Source organism: Pteropus alecto, unplaced genomic scaffold (genome assembly GCF_000325575.1).
Source record: "Pteropus alecto unplaced genomic scaffold, ASM32557v1 scaffold74, whole genome shotgun sequence".
In the NCBI taxonomy this organism is placed as follows: Eukaryota; Metazoa; Chordata; class Mammalia; order Chiroptera; family Pteropodidae; genus Pteropus; species Pteropus alecto.
In genome coordinates this window covers 3,526,887-3,536,159 of record NW_006436291.1, presented here as the reverse complement: position 1 = coordinate 3,536,159, position 9,273 = coordinate 3,526,887, and the positions used below count along the sequence as shown (strand labels likewise).

Here is a 9,273-nt window from a genome sequence, read left to right as displayed (position 1 = left end):
TGAATGTTCTGAATGTTCTCGCTTCTGGGGCTTTCTCTGCTTCTGTCCCCAGCACGGACTGGGAGTGAGGGGCCTGGCTGGATGGTTCGGGCCCCGGGTCTCAGCCCTCGGAGTTCCACGTTCAGGCTCCACGGTCAGTGGCGAATTGCATGAACTCGATTTGATCCCGTAGACCCCCTCTCATAAGAAATAGGGTAGGCAGATTAAAGGTGTGTCATGTGTGTCATAACCAGCGCCCCCCAGTGGACCAAGTAGACCAAGGCAGATGCCCACGGCATAGAGCATTTGGCTTTCCCAGGAAACGCATTCCCTTTTTACCTTAGGCATGAGAACTCATTTGTCGAGTTCTCGCTTTTTCCACGGAAGCTCATACTTTGTTTCCTTAAAGGACATTTTAAAGCGTTGCTGAAGATAGGATGCATATGACAGGCTTTGAAACGTGGCCGATGTTCTCCATGAAATTTAAATAAGCTCTGCTAACGCAGAAATAATATCTACATACCACGTAAAATGCAAAGATCTCCTGTGGCTTTCGCTATTTACTTCTTGACAAGCATGCATAATCCCTCCATCTGAATACTGAACAGAATCAATTTTTTAAAAGAGTTCTTCACCCATGGGTGTAACTCACTCTAGGCAAACTCCCTGTGTGAAAGCAGGCCTTAGCAACAGGTAAACTGATGGCTTTCACATTACCAAATGCTCGTTTTAATTAAGGCTGCCGTCAGATAACCTGTCTCTCACGCACTTAGAGGGATTCAAGTTGTCAAAACTTACTTAATACGTGACTTTACTGAGATGTGTCTTTTGCATCAAGTGTAATTTCCCGCATTTTCTTGACTAGTGTGTGCACACGGGAATACACACGTACCCTGGCAATTTCCCAAATTGTCTACGGTAGAATTCTGTACGTGTTCCGTGAGTAAAGCAGTCTGGACATGATTCGGGCTGTCGGAGCAGAACGTTCGCACGCTTGATCGCTGAAGTCCCCCTCTACCTGCTGGGTGGCGGTTACTCACTAGAAACCACAGCTTAGAAAATCCGGAGGCAGACGTATGTCCCTGAGGACCAGGCACTGTGCTAGGAAAAGCACACATCTCTCTATTCTTTTTATGCTCTCAGTAATGTTGTGAGGATATGCTAATGTGCCTGGGTGGCCTCGTGGAAGGTTCTCTGCCTACACCGCTTCTCAAACTGTGAGTCAGTTGGGACTTACAAATTGGCTCGTCTTTGTACCTCGATGGGTCTTGTCCGATTTGATTCAGTTTATCCATGTTTTTATGCTAGCCCCACCGAATATTAATAGACTTACTGCCTTATTAAATATTTTCTTGAGAATGTATGCCAGTTTCTTCCAGATAAATGAAGAGTCTTGGCATCTCAGGTCTTATTCTCCATAAAGTGCAGGCAGGTATGGGGTACGGTCGCTAATGCATCAACTATTTCGTGAGGAAACAAAAACACGCCTGCCTTTACTCTCGGGTGGCAATCCAGGTGACTCCGTGTATGCCCATCAGCTCTTCTCCGCTGTCCATGGTTCTAGAGCGTTATAAGAATTAGCCCTTTACCCCTCCTAAAAGCTCCGTGAGTAGTCAGTCGGTCGGGAATCTTACAGAGAAACCGCCGCTGAGAGGTTGTGGGTGATTAAGAATCAACTCCAGAACTATCAGATAACAGTTGCGTTTCAGTGAGCACGAGATGGGTGTGTTTTGGCCTTGTTCGTTCTTAGCTTGTGTCTGTGTGAACCTGTAACGCTTTAGGAAGACTGGGAGTGCCGTCCCTTTTTCCCAAGAAGGAAAAGAGAGAGCATCATTATTCCTGTACAGGTCGAGAACATGGATGCTTTTAACATTTGGGGATTGCTTTCATAGATCATAGGCCTTCCTATCTAACGGTTGATGGAAAGAATTTATAGCAGGGGTCGTAAGCTTTTTCTTGAAGAGTTACATAATAAATATTTTTGACTTGCTGCAGGTCATACAATCTCTATCCTGAGAATTCATCTTTGTCGTTGAAGCAGGAAAACAGCCATAGACCATACACAAACAAACGAGCACGGCTGTGTTCCAATAAAACTTTATTTGTAAAACCAGGAGGTGGGCCAGATTTCGCCCACAGGCTATAGTTTGCTGACTCTTGGTTCACAGCATAAGTTGTTCTGGAGAATTTTAATGCTGTATATAGAACCAGATTTTAAGAATGAATTAAAGCATTCGATTTACCACGAGAAACAGTGTTTTCCCCCTTTGCTTCTCATGGACACTGGGTTCATTTACATCTGCCTCATCTGGGATGGGGCGGGCTAGGTCAGTGTCCCCTCTGGAGCATTACCTGTTGGGGGACGTGGGGATAGAGCGTTCGTCTGCCAGCGTGTGAGTAGCAAACAGCAATTCTATGCCTCAGCATTCACATTCTTGGAAAAAAGATCAGATCTGGGGGTAGCAACGTCTTTGACGCCGTATATCAGAAGCATTTTGCTTTGTTGGTTGTGGAAATGCTCTCATTATTGGAGCTAAAATGCAGTAATCTCTTTAAAGGGGAAGCCAGTATGTTTGGGGCACTCGCTGTCCCCTCCCTCCCCCTCTCCCAGGAGAACACTGTGCAAGTCAAGACAAGATAATGCTGGACAGTTAATATTGGATTTTCATCTCTGGCTGATGTATTTAAGTGCTTCGTGAAACCAAAGGAAATGTCTTTGCTGTAGGCTTTTAGTGCTGGAGCGATTATGGCGACTGATGTGATACATATTTTTGTGTGTTAATAATTTCCAAACAATCGAGATGAATAGTTAAGTTTCTGTAGTTGTTCTTTGTACCCCTGTGAAAAAACGATTAAGGATTAGCTTAATATGGATTTTTCACTCAAATAAAGATCAATAATCTGTCACAGATCTTTATTAATGTTATATATTTAACTATTAGGATTTGAATATTTCCCGTGAGCAAAGATTTCACGACCGCGTGTCATTTTTTTAAATGCCCAAAACGTAACGTAGCGATCATTGAATTCGATAGCCCTTCGCTTGTGTCGTCACCCGCTTTAAAATCTATCAGTGGTGTATCTTCTGTTAGTACTTTGTGACGTTCTCCAAAGACATAAGGTCTTTGCATTTTATAGAGCAGCACTTTTGCTGCCTGTCATCAGGACTTGGTGCTCCTTTGTGAAAACCAGTCCCCCGCGTTGTGCCGTGGTAACCAAGCGCAGGTAAGAGTGTCTCCGGCGCCGGCCCCGGGTGTACCCCGCAGTGAGAAGCCAGCCCGCTCCACGTCACCGCGTGTCACCGGGGAGGCCCCCTCGAATCCATCGTCTCGCCGCAGAGCTCTCGGGAGCGCTGACACCCCACCCTGGCGCTCCAGAGGCAGTTCCCCGGGTTTGCGCTTCGCTTCAGCCCACATCGAGTGGGCTTCGAGGCCTTCTTCATCGCGACACGAAGGTCGCGCTCCATGAGTCCACTCGTTCGGGTCACAGGGGTTGGAAGAAGGTGGAGCTCGCCTTCGCAGTTAAAGAACAGAAGCTTGGGGTACGTGGGCGCACGCTCCCGAGCTGGGGGCTCGGTTTGGATTTCCGTAGAAGAAGAGCAAAGTCAGAGGGCATTCTGGGTGGGGACATCTCACTCGACGTCCTGAAGGTCGAAGATGAGACGAAGGGCCAGCCGAAGGTCCTAGGAGAGCAGAGCTCGGGGCGGGGGCGAGTCCACGTGGCCTCTGGTGGCTTCACGACTTCCTGGAGGTGAGGATGGGGGCAGAGCTCATCCCACCCGTCAGCCCTCGAGGCGCCATCCTGGTGCAGCGGGCCACCCAGGGCCAGCTTACCGGGGCCACCGCTCCGTACCCCTCCCGGAAGGGCAAAAACACGGTTCCCACCGGTGAGCGCTCCCTCCGATAAGCTGTGCTGTGTGGATAAAGACGTCCCACGTCCGGGGCCAGTGGGGGTTACACCTGGGATTTACTGAGAGCTTGGGAGAGACCCAGGCCTGCAGTTACGACTGTGGTGGCCGCGCGCGCCCCTCTGTCAGTGGGCGACCCAAACCCGCGGCGCTCCGAGCGCATGGGGCGGCTGCGCCTCCTGTCCTCAGACTCGATGGCTTTCGGTTGGCCCAGCGGGACTGCGAGGGTCTCAGTGTCCACTGCATGGCCGCCGCGCGTCGCCACTCCCGCCTCGTCACTGGGACACATCACGATGCCAGGCCTTGTCCTCTGATATCGTAGTTTCTGAATCGGGAAAAGGAGAGAGCAGAGGCCCCTCTCAGCTTCCTGATTCCCTCACGGGGAGAATGAAATGTCTTATGAAGCCTTGACTTCGGTGGTTACTGTCCCGTTGTCTCCAGAAACGCCCGTGGAGACCCCATTCCGCTCCGCCGACACGTGCCGTGGGCGCCCCTAGCCCCGGAATATGGCCCGGAGCTCATCCTGGGACAATGTCCCCCGCCCGTCCCCGCGAATGACTCCCTGCGAAGCCACGGAACGCCACGGAGGTGACAAGGCCGTAGGGCCGCCGGAAGGGGACGGTGCCCGGGGCTTTGTTCTGGAGGACGGAGGACCGTGCGCCGTGGGACCGCAGCACCGTCGGCAGGGCGGTGGTTCCCTGGAAGTCCCCCTCAGGCCGAGCCCGGATCCCAGAACCGCGAGCCCGCTGGGAGCCAAGGCGGCTGGTCTCTTCCCCTCCTCCCTCCTCCTCCTTCTGTGGCCCTTCCTTCTCCTGTCTGTCCCGCATGACAACTGAAGGGGTCAGCGGCACGGGCGGTGGAACGGGTGGGTGCCAGGCCAGCTCTTTGCCCCGCCCTGCCCCTCAGGAGCCCGCGGCTGGCAGAGGTGGGGGCAGGTGACCTCCGCCCGTCCCTCTAGCTTCCTTCCCCAGGGAGTCGAGGCTAAAGCAGTGGGAGTTAAAGCCCAGTGAGCTCGCTCTCCCCCGCCGCGTCATCCAGGGCATTACTGAATTTCTTTAGAGAGTGAAATAACAGTTCGGAATATTCCTGCGGCTGGCTTCTGAGTGCGACAGGGCTTAATGACTCCATGCATGACAGCCAGGACCTCCCGTCGTCTGTCTTAGAGCTGCAGCTGGGCCGCCAAGCCCTGCAGATCCAGCACGGTGAGGAGGCGCCAAGGGCACCTTGCCGGACAGAGTGGGTCGTGTGTCCCTCTGCTGTACAGGGTGTTTCTCCCAGTTCACTCAGCGGGTTAATAGTCTAAGGTTTCAGGCAGGTGGTATCAGACACCTGAAAATGAGAAACACCTCTCCTCAGGTGTTCACTGATCCGTGTCCTGACCTCAGCGAAGCCAGCACCCCGTCTCCTGTTTCTGTCTTTACAGAGATGTGTGGAGTGATTGTCACCTCCCGTTCGTGAACTTGGGGTCTCGAGATGTGATCTGACAAGCATCTGGTCCTCCTTAGAGGACACTTTTATTATCGTCATATTTACCTCTGACATTTAACAGCTTCTATTACTGATTTTTTAAAATCCAGATTTTATTTTTTGGAGCAGTGTAAGGTTCCCAGCAAAATCGGGGGAAGAGATAGAGATTTCCCGTACACCCTCTGTCCCCACACGCGTACAGCCTGCCCCACTGTCGCCGTCACAATCGACGAACCCGCACTGGCACGTCATGCTCAGAGTCCATTGCGTGCCTCACCTTTCGCGCTTGGTGTGCGTTCCGTGGGTTTGGACAGAGGTGTGGTGACACGCATCCCCCAGAAGTATCGGTGATTTCACCACTGTGAGATACTCTGTACTCTCTGTTGCTGTCATATTTGCCTCTAGCGTTTAACAGCTTATTGAATTTTTTCTTCATTGAATTTTTAATACATCGTTTTTTCTTTTCCCAGTAGAAAAATATAGATTGGTTAATTGGTTAAAAAGTTCAGACACCATAATTTTTATGAAAATGCATTTAAAAGGAATACATGTAGTTGGTGAAAAAAATAAAAATGATTGCACAGCGGGGGTTCCACCTCTGTTCTCCAGCCACGCCCTGGTGGGGCTTGAGTGCCCCCCGAGGACACGTGGGGTGCCAGCGGTCCTGGGAGCATCTGCCTGTCCTGAGGGGCGTCCTCCGCCCTTTTCACACGGGCGTGAAACTTGTAGATCATTTCCTGTCCGCGTAACAGTGCCGTGATTCCGAGTCTGAAAATAGTGCCATTTAAAACGATTTAAACCTGCAAACAAAATCGAGTTCACTTTTGAGAATACAGTTTTTCCTCCTTGAAGCAGTGAATGCTTTGGAGAATAAGCAAACAGTATAAACTTATTCAAAACTGGTTTTCGTCTTGGCGATTTTTAAAAATCCATTTTATCTCATTTAGCTTTTCTTTCTTTAATTTTTTAATTTTTTTAGGTGAGGCAGCCCTTTGGTCGACCTCACAGATTGCAAGGACCTTGTCAGCTTACAATCCCTTACTTTTTTTATTTTTTACGCCTACAGGACCTGGTCTTCCTACGTGGCCTCTCATCCAAGTACTAACCAGGCCCGACCCTGCTTAGCTTCCGAGCTCAGACGGGATCGAGCTTGTTCAGGGTGGCATGGCCGTAGACTCATTTAGCTTTTAAGAAATACCCATCACGAGTGGGTGTGTAATTTTGGTTATGTGCATTTTTTCAATGTGCATATTTTCGGAGGAAAATATCCCAAAGAAAGAAGAATCGTTTAACCCCAATTCACTGATTTCTCAGAGTTGCCCACGTGCTGGCCTCCAATTATGTGTCTGCTTGGATTGAGTTTGAAATTATTTCAAGAATCATTTTGGTCTTTGCACACATGTAAAAAAAAATGTTTTTAGAAGCAAACGTACACTAGGCTCCTATGTGACAACACTGGCTGCATTTCAAGGAAAACGAGACTTCGTTTTTACAAGTTATTTTGTCCTTACATGTGCTTAAAGGACTGTGCACCCGTGACACAGCTCATACAGAATCTGCAGGTGTGTTTCCGTTAAGAGGCCAAAAGCCTTTAATATTCTGAGCCTTTTGTCCCGGCACACGTGACTGTCAAGGACGCGGCCTCGGGCTTCTAGAGTCTGCGCTTTCCGGTCTCTTCACCCCTTAGCTCTTTTGGCCAGGTGTGTCGAGCCCTGCTCCCTGGGGCCCCTTCACACCCCTTCATGCCCCTTCACGCCCAGTGGTCCAGAACCTCTCGTTTCATTTATGAGTGTTTTGGCTATTTCTGCAGACGCTTTTCTCTCAACGAGGGAGGAGTTTACCGGACCTATAATATAATAAGCCCTTCCGTGATGGGCTTCAAATGTCCTTGGTGCTTCCTTGGCTCGTTCTTGCCTTTCCCCTCCCCTCCCCCTCCCCTCCTCCCACAGAAGGATGGAGAAGATCACATTTATTTCGAGTCTGATTTCCTGCATCTCATGTCCATGGTAATGTCTTATTGCTTAAATTTTTATTGCTTAAATTATTTTTTTTACGTACATACATATTTTATTTACACATGGAAGCTCGGATTATTATTGGGAGGGGACGAGAGAAGTGTTTTCTTTGTTGTATTTGTTTTCTACAAAGTAGAATTAATATATTTACGTTACTCTTCATTGCATTTCTTTTGAGACTATATTTTAGAGCAGTTTTAGGTTCACAGCAAAATTGAGCGGAAGGTCTAGAGATTTCACATACCCTCTGGCCCCACGCGCACAGCCTCCCCTGCCGGCAACATTTCCTGCCAGAGTGATACGTTTTTCACAAGTGGTGAACTCACGCTGGCACATCGTGGTCACACAGGGTCCATAGTTCACCTTCGGGTTCACCCATGGAGTCGTACGTTCTGTGGATTTAAACGCACGTGTAATGACATGTATCCACCGTGATGGTGTCATACACAACCCTTTCACGTCCCTAAATGTCCTCTCTGCCCACGCCCCGTCACTCACCCCTCCCTGAGAGTCCGGCCCCTAGCAGCCATAGTTTTGGTTTAGATCTCTTTACTGGCTCCATAGTTTTGCTTTTTCTGAAATATCATGTAGTTGGAATCATACAGTTATGTAGCCTTTTCAGACTGGCTTTTTTCATTAGTGATATGCATTTAAGGTTCCTCTGTCTTTTCATGGCATGAGAGCTCATTACTTTTAAGCGCCGAATAATATTTCATTGTCTGGATGGGTCACAGTTTATCCATTCACCTAGTGAAGGGACATGTTGGTTGCTTCAAAGTTTTGGCAATGGTGAGTAAAGCGTCCGGAAACATCTGCGTGCGGGTTTTCACGTGGACCTAAGTTTTCCACTCCTTTGGGAAACTACCAAGGAACCCATTGCTGGATCTTATGATAAGAGTGTGTTAAGTTTTGTCAAATTGCTTTTTCTCATTTGACAATTTAACATGGATTTTTTGTGTGTGTCCGTCTATGGATACAGATACAAGTGTTCTGTTTTCTTCTACCAGAATACTCTTAAAACATTCCTCATCTGTTATACACTGAAAGCTATAATTTCTCCCTTAAGTTTTCAGAAAACATTTATTACTACTAATTATCTTTGCTACAGATACATTCACATTTGCTCTTCATGGGACAAAAGCGATGTCAAGATATAGTGCTTGGAAGTTAAAAGTTCTGTGTAGCTCAGCAAGCAAGACACAGGATCCTGGGTAGAGAAAGAACACAATAGATAATTTTTCTTTTTGTTCAGAGCGATCAATGATATTTTGTACGTTGCAAGGATTATGTATCTAGAATGTTCCCGTGAGAGCTCCGATTTATTCTTTGTGAAGTACTGCAGTGCACGTCTGGGCTAGGAAAGAATTTATATGATTTGGAATCATCTTTTGAGGTATTGTCAAACATTTTTTCGGGGATAGCGACCAGTTCTGGTTAATGGATTGGTCACGTAAGATTGGATAACACTGAGTTGAACTAAATGAAACTGTTTCCTCATGGCAGTGTTTTCAGACACCTTAATAGCTTATTACAAACTATGAGTTTGTAGAAGAGGGGGCAGGGCTTCACGTGACAAGGTGTTCCTAAGTTTCCTTACCAGGAAGCTCTTTATTTATTTTTGCGAAGCGTGCCCGGGCGTGTTCCGGGGGACACACTTTGGGAAATGGTGCTCCGTTGGCTGTGTATTTACATGTGGAGACATGAGCGATCCTGCTGGAGGGGTTTCTGCCTGATCAGTCACACTCATCAGCAGCATGTCTTTTTTTTTTTTTTTAATTTTCAATCAAACTATAGTATGCACACGAGAGAATGAATATAATAAGTACCTACCATTTAAGAAGCAAGGAAATTGGCCGGTGTGCCACCTCGAGCTCAATTCTTCGAAGCTCCTTCTTCCCTCAAATA

General features: G+C 48.1%; 1 protein-coding gene and 1 pseudogene across 1 annotated transcript in view; one reads left to right on the top strand and one right to left on the bottom strand.

Moving 5' to 3' along the window:
- Nucleotides 1-9,273, top strand: part of DOCK1 (dedicator of cytokinesis 1) — a 380,982-nt gene that overhangs the window by 202,518 nt on the left and 169,191 nt on the right.
- Nucleotides 6,411-6,529, bottom strand: LOC112480506 (annotated as a pseudogene).